Genomic DNA, 12,383 nt, shown 5'->3' with positions numbered 1-12,383 from the left:
ATAAGAAGCTTGAAGTCCAAGAAAGAGACACCCCTCACCAGAAAAAGTGCATTAATCTCTTATGCTTAATTGCAGGGGGTCCATCTTGTCTGGTGAGTGCGGATAAAGGAGAGGCACTGAGATTTTGAGCACTAAGGTACTTTATGATTGATTAGAGCACGGAGCACCTTACAGAGGAAGATTCATCATAGAAGTGGAAATATTTTCACTGTTACAGAACTATTTGGACACTGAAGGACACTTTATAAATGAATATTGTTTGTTTATACGCTGTGTTATGATATGCACTTGATTTATAGTAGTTTACACTTGAACAGCAGCACCAGTTGTTAGTCACATATATCACAATATTTTTTTTTACTCCTAGTGCAAGTTTTTAGGTTTTAGTAGGAAAAATGTATGGGCAGAAGGGTGCAACAGATAAAGTCCCCAACTGTCCCAAATTTTTGATTTCTACCAGGAAAGTCTTTTCACCTAAAAAGTCCACAATTTTCACCATTGAGCAGCTGCAATATAAAATCTCATATTTACATTCAGCTCATATCTAGGAATGTGTTGATTTATATAGGCTCATCATACAAAATTCAAAAACAAGAATGAAAATGTTTAATGTTTTATTCCAATAGAAATGGAAATATTCTTACAATGGATCAAGCGAGTGTAGAGCCCATGGAAACTGATCATCGCATCATCTTGTACAGGTTTGAATACCAAATTCTGATTGGCCATTACAGGCCATTGCCCTTTACTTGCACCACTTTGCTTCTTGCACTGCATAAATCCTTCTTTGATACAGTACTCTCTGCTGCAAAGTTTCCATGAAAGATATAACAATGTAAAATAAAGCTTTGTGCGGTGTCTCATAGATATCTGGAATAGCAATAGTTGCAGCACTGGTTCTTGTGCACTTTGTTCACTCCAGTTACTGCGGTTGAGCAATTTGTTGAAAGTCTCACTCATCTTTGTGTGCACTTGGCCTGTAGGTGTGGGAGGGCAGGAGGTGACAGACTGTGCTTCCTCTTAAGAATTCCAGGAATCTCAGCTCTAGGCAGAGGGTAGAGGAGGTAGAAGAAAAGTCTTAGACTCCTCCCAGGTAATAACCAGTAAACATGGTAACTATTCCTCAGCGCAACGTCCAAAAGAAATGTTTGTCCACCTCCTCCTGGACAAATAGTGAAATGAACCTACGTTAAAAAGGAGAGCAGAGTAAAAAAATAAAGTGGACCTTGCACTATAAGCAAGTTATTATTATACAGTATTTATAAAGCGCCAATAGTTCGCTCAGCGCTGTACATTACAAAGGGGGACAGAACATGTGACAGAACAATACCAATACAATGCAAAACATGAGGGGATTGAGGGCCCTGCTCTTTCGAGCTTACAATCTAGGAGGGAGGGGATGGTGGCACAGGAGGAAGTGGCTGTGGGGGATGGAGTGGTAGGAAGAGTGGAGGAGGTCGACAAGTTAGCAGGGGGTGGGGTAGGCTTCCCTGAAGAGATGGGTTTTCAGGGTGCGCCTAAAGGAGGGGAGAGTAGGTGATAATCTGATGGGTTGGGGAAGGGAGTTCCAGAGGATGGGTGACACCCTGGAGAAGTCCTGGAGGCGGGCATGGGAGGAGGAGACCAGGGAACTAGAGAGAAGGAGGTCTTGTGAGGAGCGGAGTGTGCGTGCTGGGCGGTACTTGGATATTAGGTCAGTGATGTAGTTCGGGGCAGTATGGTGGACAGCTTTGTAGGTCAGCGTTAGGATTTTGAATTTGATCCTTTGCGCAATCGGAAGCCAGTGGAGGGATTGGCAGAGGGGGGTGGCAGTGACGGGGCGGTTATATACTCAGAGCCCTCTCTCCTTTGCCAACATGCTTCACCAAGAAATGAAACAGGTAAAAACTAAATACACTAAATACACTAAGGGAAGTAGTCACCATTCTTCCACTGAGATCCCAAAAAATGCTGAATAGCCCAGAGCATCTTGTGAGATTCTGGCTACACAGTATTCCACAGGAACTTGCAGGAAGGATGGTGATGTCACCCTTGCCTAGGCTACACAGGTGGACGTTGGATATAAAGGTAAATATAATAACATGGAAGTCCTGCTAGATGCCTTCAGGCTGGCCCTTTTTGCAGGTATAGCTATGGAAAACCAGGGGCGGACTAACAACTCGTGGCGTCCCCGGGCAATAGGGGATCATGCGGCCCCTGTGTCCTTGCCCAAACTCAAAAAAGCCTATGAAAAAAGGTACCAGGGGCATCTCATGGGGCCCCCTACTGACCCTGGGCCCTCGGGCAATGCCCGAGTTTCCAAATGGTCAGTCCGCCCGTGGAAAACATTAAAAATAAGTGCCTATACCAGCCTTTCTCAACCTTTCCAACACACAGGAACCCTTAACAGCCTTCCACCCACAATATAAAGAAATGACGGGCGGGTGGCGGTTCTCTCATATGACATCCTCCCACTCTAACTGCGAATGGGCGCCCCCCGGGGGCATGAGGCGTGGTGATCGGTGGTGCGCTGTGTCCCTGGGACACAGCGGATTACCGATCAGAGTAAAGAGCAGATGATGTCGGCTCTGTCATGTGATCAGCTGTGTCCAATCATAGCTGATCACATGTAAAGATGGAAATGCCGGTTATCAGCAGTCCTCTCCTCACACTGGCAGTGGTAAGCAGCACTCCTCAGAGGGGACATCTACACTGATCATCAGGGCACTGATAATCAGTGCCCTGATGATCAGTGTAGCCCCATCAGGGCCACCTGTCAGTGCCTCTCAATGTCACCTGTCAGTGCTCATCAATGCCATCAGTGCCCCACATATCAGTGCCTACCAGTGCACATCAATGCCACATATTAGTGCCCATCAGAGCTGCCTTTCAGTGCCGCTTACCAATGCCGGTCAGTGCCGCCTATCTGTGCCATATATGAGTACTGCCTTTCAGTGTCCATCAGAAATGCCTGTCAATGCCCACAAGTGATGCCTGTCAATGCCCATCAGTGCCACCTATCAGTGCCCATCACTGCAGCCTCATTAGTGCACATCAGTGAAAGGGCAAAATTACTTATTTACAAAATTTTATAACAGAAACTAAGAAAACAAAATAGTTTTTTTCAAAATTGACAGTCTTTTTTAGTTTGTTTATCAAAAATATAAAAACCCCAGTGGTGATTAAATACCACCAAAAGAAAGCTCAATCTGTCTAAAAAAATGATAAAAATTTTGTTTGGGTACAGTGTTGCATGACCGCGCAATTGCATTCAAAGTGCAACAGCTCTGAAAGCTGAAAATTGGCTATTATTTGATCAAGTTGTTATGGGTAATGTTCTGATTTAGGCAGGCCATAGACGGTGCAAAATCCTTTCCTGCAACCAGAGGTTAGTGTTGACAGGGGAATACCTCCCGCAGAGTTCTCCCGATGGGGGGGAAGCTGTCCCCGCTGGGAGAAGGCAATGATTATTACTAGCGGCTATAACAGCCAGTGGTAATAATCGCATGTACAATCCACCAAACTGGTTGCACCCAAGTTGATCGATGAACTTGGGTACATTCAGCCTGCCCATACATGGCTCGAATCTCAGGTTTTGATTCAAAACCATCTATGGCCGGTTTTAACTAACCTTTTTCTGCCTGTGTTTTTGTAAATTCACTACAGCATTTTGTCAATAGGGAGGGGTTCTCGATAAATAAGTACATCTGGATTTTTGTCATTTCAATATATTTTTATTGAAGGTTTTTGTTAAAATAGAATACATAATAATAATAATAATAATAATAGAAATAATAATGAAACTCATTGGTTGCTAGAGGAAAATGGAGGACATTAGTTCCTGTATATGCCACCCCCACCGCCGCAGGTGTAAAACAGAATGTGACAAGGAGGCCACACGGGTGCCCTGGAGCATGAGGTGGGGTCACCATTGAAATACCTACGCTACACTAGTGGTTGAGGGGGGTTGGTAAAAATACGTCTCAACTATAGGGTTTTACCGCTGCTTTAACACTGATGCGCTGTGGTTTACCCACACAGTGGGTGCAGCACAGTGCACCTGTGGCTTTTCTGCGGTTAATTGAGCTTTGCCATAGACCTTCCTCACCTACACCACCTCCCTCCACGCCGCCAAACAAGCCTATTTCGTAACCCTCATCAACATCCTCTCCACCTGTCCTCGCCGGCTCTTCTCCACTTTCAAATCCCTGCTCTCTCCCCCCACCTCCACTCAGCACCTCACTCACCGCCCACGAGATTGCCAATCATTTCCAAAACAAGATTGACGCAATCTATAAGGACATTATCAATTCACAATCCACCACTCTACCTAGCCTCCCTCCCTCACCCCCTCTACTCTCCCCTCCTCTGACCTCGCAGCCGCACTGCCCCCCACCATACCTAACGCCCTGCACACTACCACCTCCCCAACGCTTCACTCCCTCAGCCCTGCTACCACTGAGGAGATCACTAAGGTCTTCACTGAAGCCCGCCTCACCACTTGCCCCCTGGACCCTATCCCCTCACAACTCCTCCAGTCACCCCCCTCCTCCATCCTACGCTCCCTCACCCACATCTTCAATCTCTCCCTCTCTACTGGCGCATTCCCCTCCCCCCTAAAGCACGCACACATCACCCCCATACTCAAAAAACCCTCCCTTGACCCCACTGACCTAAACAACGTTAGACCCATCTCCCTGCTGCCATTCACTTCCAAGCTCCTTGAGCGCTTAGCCTACAACTGCCTAAGCGCCCACCTCACTGACAACAACCTCCTTGACCCCCTACAGTCTGGCTTCCATCCCCTACACTCCACCGAAACCGCCCTATTTAAAATCACTAATGACCTGCTAACCACCAAAGCTAATGGCCACTACTCAGTCCTCCTGCTCCTCGACCTCTCCGCGGCCTTCGACACAGTCGACCACCCCCTCCTCCTTACTAAACTGCACTCGTTTGGCATCAGGGACGCTGCTCTCTCCTGGTTCTCCTCCTACCTATCCCAACGCTCCTTCAGCGTCACCTACAACGCTGCCACCTCCCCCTCTCTGTTGGAGTCCTCCAAGGCTCTGTCCTCAAGCCCCTCCTTTTCTACATCTACACCTCCTCCCTTGGCAAACTGATACACTCCCACGGCTTCAACTATCACCTCTATGCCGACGACACACAAATTTACCTCTCCACCCCTCACCTCACCCCCTCACTCTCCGCCCGGATCGCACACCTCCTGAACGACATATCAGACTGGATGTCGCTCCATTTCCTCAAGTTAAACCTGTCAAAAACTGAGCTCCTAGTTTTCCCCCCAGCCCGCGCCCCCCCCTCCCTCTCCATCACGACTAGCAACGCCACCATCAATCCCACCCCGCACGCCAAAGTCCTGGGTGTCACCCTGGACTCAAACCTTTCCTTCCAACCTCATGTCCAATCACTATCAAAGTCATGCAGGCTCCACCTCCGCAACATCTCCAAGATACGCACGTTCCTCACCCCAGACACTACTAAACAACTCATACACTCCCTCATTATCTCACGCCTGGACTACTGCAACTCCCTTCTCACTGGCCTACCCAAACAAATGCTATCCCCACTCCAGTCTATCTTGAACTCAGCGGCTAGACTCATCCACCTCACCAACCGCTCCACATCTGCCACCCCCCCCTGCCAATCCCTTCACTGGCTCCCGATTGCCCAACGCATTAAATTAAAATTACTAACTCTGACATACAAAGCCATTCTCAACCCTCCACCAAACTACCTAACTGACCTGATACCCAAATACTACCCTACCCGTGCCCTTTGCTCCTCACAGGACCTCCTACTCTCCAGCTCCCTGGTCTCCTCCTCCCACGGCCGACTGCAGGACTTCTCCAGGACTTCCCCCATCCTCTGAAACTCCCTACCCCAATCCATCAGACTGTCACCTACCCTCCTCACCTTCAGGTGCACCCTAAAAACCTAAATGAAACACAAATTATGCAGCGCTACTACCATAAAAATTCTTCACACATAAATGAATAGGTGAAACAGTGCAAAATTAGTGACACAAATAACATAAACACACAATATTAAATAGTGCCAAAAAGCTCATAAATAATCACGTGTGACAAGTGTCAATACGAGGTCCTAAAAGGACCAAATAACATGACAAGTGCCCCAAGTAGTCCAATGGACTACAATACAATAGTAATACAATAGATTGTAAGCTCGAAAGAGCAAGGCCCTCGATCTCCTCATGTTTTGCATTGTATTGTATTGTTATTGTTCTGTCCCCCATTGTAATGTACAGCGGTGAGCGAACTATTGGCGCTTTATAAATACTGTATATTAATAAAATAATAATAAATGGGATCCAATAGTGCTCCAAATCAAACAAGTAAGTTACAACAGGACTCAATGTGCTAAAAAAACCTCCCACCGGAACTAAAAATCAGTTCCCACCATATAACACAAAACACACGTGCATCCCAATAAACGCATAAACTAAGAACTGATCATGCAAACAAACATGAATAAATGAATAAATATATAAAGTCCCATGAGGTGTAAAACACCTGACAATATACAAAAAAAAACATATATAAAGTCCACAGCAATTCTTGAAGAAGAAAAAAAAAAAAAGTCACGCTTAACACGTGACTTCATCTTTGCCCTGATGAAGTCACGTGTTAAGCGTGACGATACGCGTTGGCGGTGACGCACTTCCGCTTGGACGCCTTCTTTATTTACATTGGACACCCATGAAAGTACATCTGATCTGAGGTTTGAGTTACATGTGATGTACAAGATGATTTTAAATGTGAGCATATTGGATATGTGATACTTTGTTTGGTGAATAGTTTTACACTATGCAAGCATTCACTTCTATTTTCTGAGGGATCAAGTGGCTGCAGCCACCTTATGTGCCCGAAGAGGAGATCTGCTGCCCTGTGAGCCTGTGCTGGAATCTGTACATGAGGGGAGGTCAGTGTGGAGAGCTGTGGAGGATTACCTACTATTAAGGGTCCATGTGTTAGTGATCCTGAAGGCCTTTTCACCCTGTGCGGGTCGCAAGAGGGAGGTGAGCGGGCAATTCAGCCATTTTTGGATATCTCTGCACATTTATCAGCAGTTTTTTTTTTTTCTTCTTCAAGAATTGCTGTGGACTTTATATATGTTTTTTTGTATATTGTCAGGTGTTTTACACCTCACGGGACTTTATATATTTATTCATTTATTCATGTTTGTTTGCATGATCAGTTCTTAGTTTATGCGTTTATTGGGATGCACGTGTGTTTTGTGTTATATGGTGGGAACTGATTTTTAGTTCCGGTGTTTTTTTTTTAGCACATTGAGTCCTTTTGTGACTTGTTTGATTTGGAGCACTATTGGATCCCATTGGATTACTTGGGGCACCATTTATGTTATTTGGTCCTTTTAGGACCTCATATTGACACTTGTCACACGTGATTATTTATGAGTTTTTTGGCACTATTTAATATTGTGTGTTTATATTATTTGTGTCACTAATTTTGCACTGTTTCACTTATTCATTTATGTGTGAAGAATTTTTATGGTAGTAGCGCTGCATCATTTGTGTTTCATTTATATTTTTTGTCTATGGGTATATGACTGTATGTAGCAGCTTTACCTTTGTTGGTAGGTATTAGTTTTTAGGTAGGAGCGCAGGAGTTTGTCACATTGATGCACCCTAAAAACCCATCTCTTCAGGGAAGCCTACCCCACCCTCACCTAACAACCGATCTCCTCCACTCCGCCTACCACTCCATCCCCCACAGCCACTTCCTCCTGTACCACCTTCCCCTCCCTCCTAGATTGTAAGCTGGAAAGAGCAGGGCCCTCGAACCCCTCGTGTATTGTATTGTTACTGTCTTGTCTCATGTTCTGTCCCCCTTGCTACTGTACAGCGCTGAGCATACCCTTTGGCGCTATATAAATACTGGATAATAATAATAATAGACTTCTATTATGTTTTGCGGGTTTGGTGCTCTTTCAGAAAGTGTACCAAACCCGCAGGATATAATAGAAGTGTGCTTCCCTGGTTTGAGTTTGAGGGCCACATCAGAAGGCACCAAGGGCCACATGTGGCACAAGGCCCACAAGTTGAGCACCCCTGCACTAGGGACATAGGAACCAGCAGATGGAACCACAGCACACAGTGGGGGATGAAGTATCTAACATTAAATTACCTTAACAAGCGGAACTTCACTCTCTCAATAAGCATGGACTATTTTTAATCCTTATGCTGCTAGCATTAGTAATTAGATAGGAAAGTATATCATATTTACTTTTTTTTTTACATTTCTTCAGTTACTTCCTGGTATCCAGGCCTAGGCAAATTATGTCATAAATCCTAGGAGTCTTCAGGAGGGGAGGGAGGATTCTTAGCTAAGCCTATGCCTGAGCTAAGGGCAGATGGATTCCATGACGTAAATGCTACATGACTCATCTGCCCTTACTCAAGATGGCCACTGCCAGAAATGCCAGGGGGCATTTTTCAAAATGATTTCTCAGCAAAATAAAACAGGAGTTTGCTTTGAATATTAACAATGAATTAAATAGCATTTTTGGTGTACTGTACCAATAAAATACATTTGTCCAGCTTGGTCTGGTTTCCCCTCTGCACACAGAACACAGAGAATCACTTGCTCGGCACTGCCGCCTTGTATTCTTTTAATGAAAACAAGGCATTCTCTGATTTGGATAAAGTGGGCAAGTCACAATCTCTACCTAATCTAATTGTATACCTCCTTGCATTCATTGAAAAAAAAATCAAGGCGTTCTGTGAATGGTGATAGTCCAGAATGACCCCCTGTAGTCAGCGTGCAGAGGCGAAGTGTCTCAGCACAAGATACTAATGATTGTGGTATCAGTGTAGTTGTACAGACAGCTTCCCCAGCAGCCCTTTAGGTATGCGATACACATACTTAGGTTGTGCCAAGCTGGACTTAGGTAGATATGCAATAAAGGTCATACTTGGACATCAGTTTTAATTTCACTATGATAACTATATCAACATCCTTTAACACCAGCACAGCAGGACTATAACTAGAAGTTCGATCAGAACCAGAAGCCAATCAGGACCTGTGCAGTGTTGCCAAATTCTCAGAGTTGCTGACAGGAGGAGAAAGCAGTTTGCTGATGCATTTTCAATGTCCAATCACAGAGCTTGGAAATGCCCCAGGATTATGCAGCACTCCTTAACTGCAGTATAGGTCTGTAACCTGGCTGTGCTGTCTGGCAGGGGTGCCAGAATAATACAAATTGGCTGCACAGAATTACAAATATTTGGACAATGTAAATATATTTATAACAACTGTGTACATACCCGCTTGTCTAAGTGTTAGCCTTAGGGGCATTTTGTTAAGGAAGCTCATTTATTTTGATTTGGCTGTTAATACACATAGCATTGCATCGCACATACTACCATGCTTTGGCAGTGATAGCCAGGGCTATCGACATGCACAGTAAAAAGTGAGGTGTCTAAAGCTTTCTTATCTTAATGCATTCTTTTCATTAAGGTAGAAAACACTCCAATAGTTTATCTAGCCCCTCTCCACCCCTAAACACTTACCTCACTTCACTCACCACTCCAGCGCTGTCTCCAGCTCCCCTCACTTCTTGCTTTGACAGCAGACATCAAGGGCCACAGAGCCATAGGCTCCTGCTGCTGTCAATAAAACTACTATTGCTTGCCTCAGGACCTCTCCAGAGCCGCTCCCATCCTCTGGAACTCCCTTCCCCAATGTCTCTATCTCCATCTTTGTCCACTTTTAGATGATCCCTAAAAACTCATGTCTCCAGAGAGGCCTATCCTGCCCCCACCTAACAACTGTACATGTATTTTGTCCATCAGCCCATCCCCCACAGTTATTTCCTTTTGTATCTCTTGACCCTCCCTCTTAGATTGTAAGCTCTAATGAGCAGAGCCCTCTGAATCCTCCAGTATTAATTTGTATTGTTATTGTACAGTCTGCCCATATGTTGTAAAGTGCTGCGTAAATTGTTGGCACTATATACACCGTGTTCCAAATTATTATGCAAATTCTATTTAAGTGTCACAAAGATGAAATATTTTGTTTTTCAGTTTAACTCATGGATGGCATTGTGTGTCAGGGCTCTTTTGATCACTGAAAACAATCTCGGACACCTGTGATAATTAGATTGGCCGGTGAGCCCAATTTAAGGAAAAACTACTACAGGAGGGTGTTCCACATTATTAAGCAGAGCACCATTTTCAAGCAATATGGGGAAGAAAAAGGATCTCTCTGCTGCCGAAAAGAGTGAAATAGTTCAATGCCTTGGACGAGGTATGAAAACATTAGATATTTCACGAAAACTTAAGAGTGATCATCGCATTATTAAGAGATTTGTGGCTGATTCAGAGCACAGACGGGTTCGCGCAGATAAAGGCACATTGAGGAAGATTTCTGCCAGATCCATGCATTGGATCACGAGAGCAGCTGCTAAAATACCATTACATAGCAGCAAACAGATATTTGAAGCTCCTGGTGCCTCTGGAGTCCCACAGACATCAAGGTGTAGAGTCCTCCAGAGTCTTGCAACTGTGCATAAACCTTCTATGCAGCCACCACTAACCAATGCTCACAAGCAGAAACGGCTGCATTGGGCAGAAAAATACATGAAGACTAACTTTTGAACAGTCCTGTTCACTGATGAGTGCCGTGCAACCCTGGATGGTCCAGATGGATGGAGTAGTGGATGGTTGGTGGACGGCCACCCTGTGCCAACAAGGCTGCGACGTCAGGTGGAGTCATGTTTTGGGCCGGAATCATGGGAACAGAGCTGGTTGGCCCCGTTAGGGGCCCTGAAGGTGTATAGATGACCTCTGCAAAGTATGTGGAGTTTATGACTGACCACTTTCATCCCTGGTACAGAAGGAAGAACTATGCTTTCCGTACTAAAATCATCTTCATGCATGACAATGCACCATCTCATGCTGCAAAGAATACCTCTGCATCAATGGCTGCTATGGGGATAAAAGGAGAGAAAGTCATGCTGTGGCCTCCATCCTCCCCTGACCTCAATCCTATTGAGAACCTTTGGAGCATCCTCAAGCAAAAGATCTATGAGGGTGGGAGGCAGTTTACATCCAAACAGCAGCTCTGGGAGGCTATTCTGACATCTTGCAAACAAATTCAAGCAGAAACTGTCCAAAAACTCACAAGTTCAACGGATGCAAGACTTGTGAAGCTGCTATCCAATAAGGGGTCCTATGTTACAATGTAACGTGACCTGTTAAAATGTTTAAAAAGTTAAAATGTTGTTAAAAGTTTGATTGAAATAGCTTTTGATTTCAGTAAATATGCTGCAAACACAACAAATGACCATTTTCAGTTCTTTACAACCTATAAAGTGGTTTGAAACTTACTGTGCGTAATAATTTGGAACAGAGCATTGTAAGTTTTATATGTTTAACAAAAATCCTGTTATCATTAGGAGGTTTGTTCAATAAAATGTGAATTGTACTCTTAATAGTTGATAACATGAGAATTATGCTGACTGTTATTTACATCAATTATTTAGGTAAATGAGAAAAATAGAATTTTCATAATAATTTGGAACACGGTGTAAATCCGGTATAGTAATAATACTGTGAGGAGGGAACAGGGGGTATGGCTTTCCAGCACTGTGCGTGTCTATGGATGCACACAGCTTGTCTTGGGAGCAAGCACCTAAGGGTGTCTCTTTAGCACCCGGCGTGCTATGGAGGCACTTGGAGCAGGAAGAAGCCAATAGCATTGGGAGGGGACTGGCAGAAGAGCAGAAGAAGGTCCTTTCTGCATGCAGAGCAGGTAAGTATAATAAAAAAAAATAGACTTTAATATCAAGTCTACCAAACATTTTCCATGTAACCAGGGGCGGACTGACCATTCGAGCACACGGACACTGCCTGAGGGCCCAGGGTCAGTAGGGGGCCCCATTAGATGCCCCTGGTACCTTTCATTGGCTTTTTCATAGGCTTTTTTGGGTGTGGGCGATGACATAGGGGCCCTATGATCCCCTATTGCCTGGGGGCCCCATGAGTTGTCAGTCCACCCCTGCATGTAACAAGCAGTATAAACCTGACAGGGGTTTTAACCATAGCTCACTCTGTGCGCAACAAAAAAAAGTGACTAAACCTCCATTGTGTACACTAGTCTTATGCAGGCCATAGACGGGTCAAAAATCGGCCGATTTTTCGGCCGAAAATAAAATCGGCCGATTTTCGGATCGTTAGTGGGCGATTTGGTCGGCCGTTTTTCGGTATTTTGGCCGTTTTTGTTTTTCGGTAAAGTTGGAAAAAAAATCGGCCGATTTTGCCGATCGGCCGATTTTTGCGGCAATTAGTGGGCAAATCGGCCGATTTTTTACCGATAAAAAATCTGCGCATGAGCAGTGAC

At 44.8% G+C, this 12,383-nt stretch overlaps 1 long non-coding RNA gene across 1 annotated transcript in view; it reads right to left on the bottom strand.

The window, feature by feature from the left end:
- Nucleotides 1–599: 599 nt before the first annotated feature.
- Nucleotides 600–12,383, bottom strand: part of LOC149469546 (uncharacterized) — a 15,520-nt gene continuing 3,736 nt past the window's right edge. The window contains exon 2 of the long non-coding RNA XR_016311563.1: nt 600–1,184. This is a non-coding gene — a long non-coding RNA (uncharacterized LOC149469546). The remainder of the gene's footprint in view (nt 1,185–12,383) is intronic.

The sequence above is a fragment of the Staurois parvus genome, unplaced genomic scaffold (assembly GCF_062004578.1).
Source record: "Staurois parvus isolate SC_StPar_1 unplaced genomic scaffold, SC_StPar_1.0 ptg000068l, whole genome shotgun sequence".
Classification (NCBI taxonomy): domain Eukaryota; kingdom Metazoa; phylum Chordata; class Amphibia; order Anura; family Ranidae; genus Staurois; species Staurois parvus.
The sequence above is the reverse complement of the archived record's forward strand: the minus strand, read 5'-3'. Positions and strand labels throughout refer to the sequence as shown.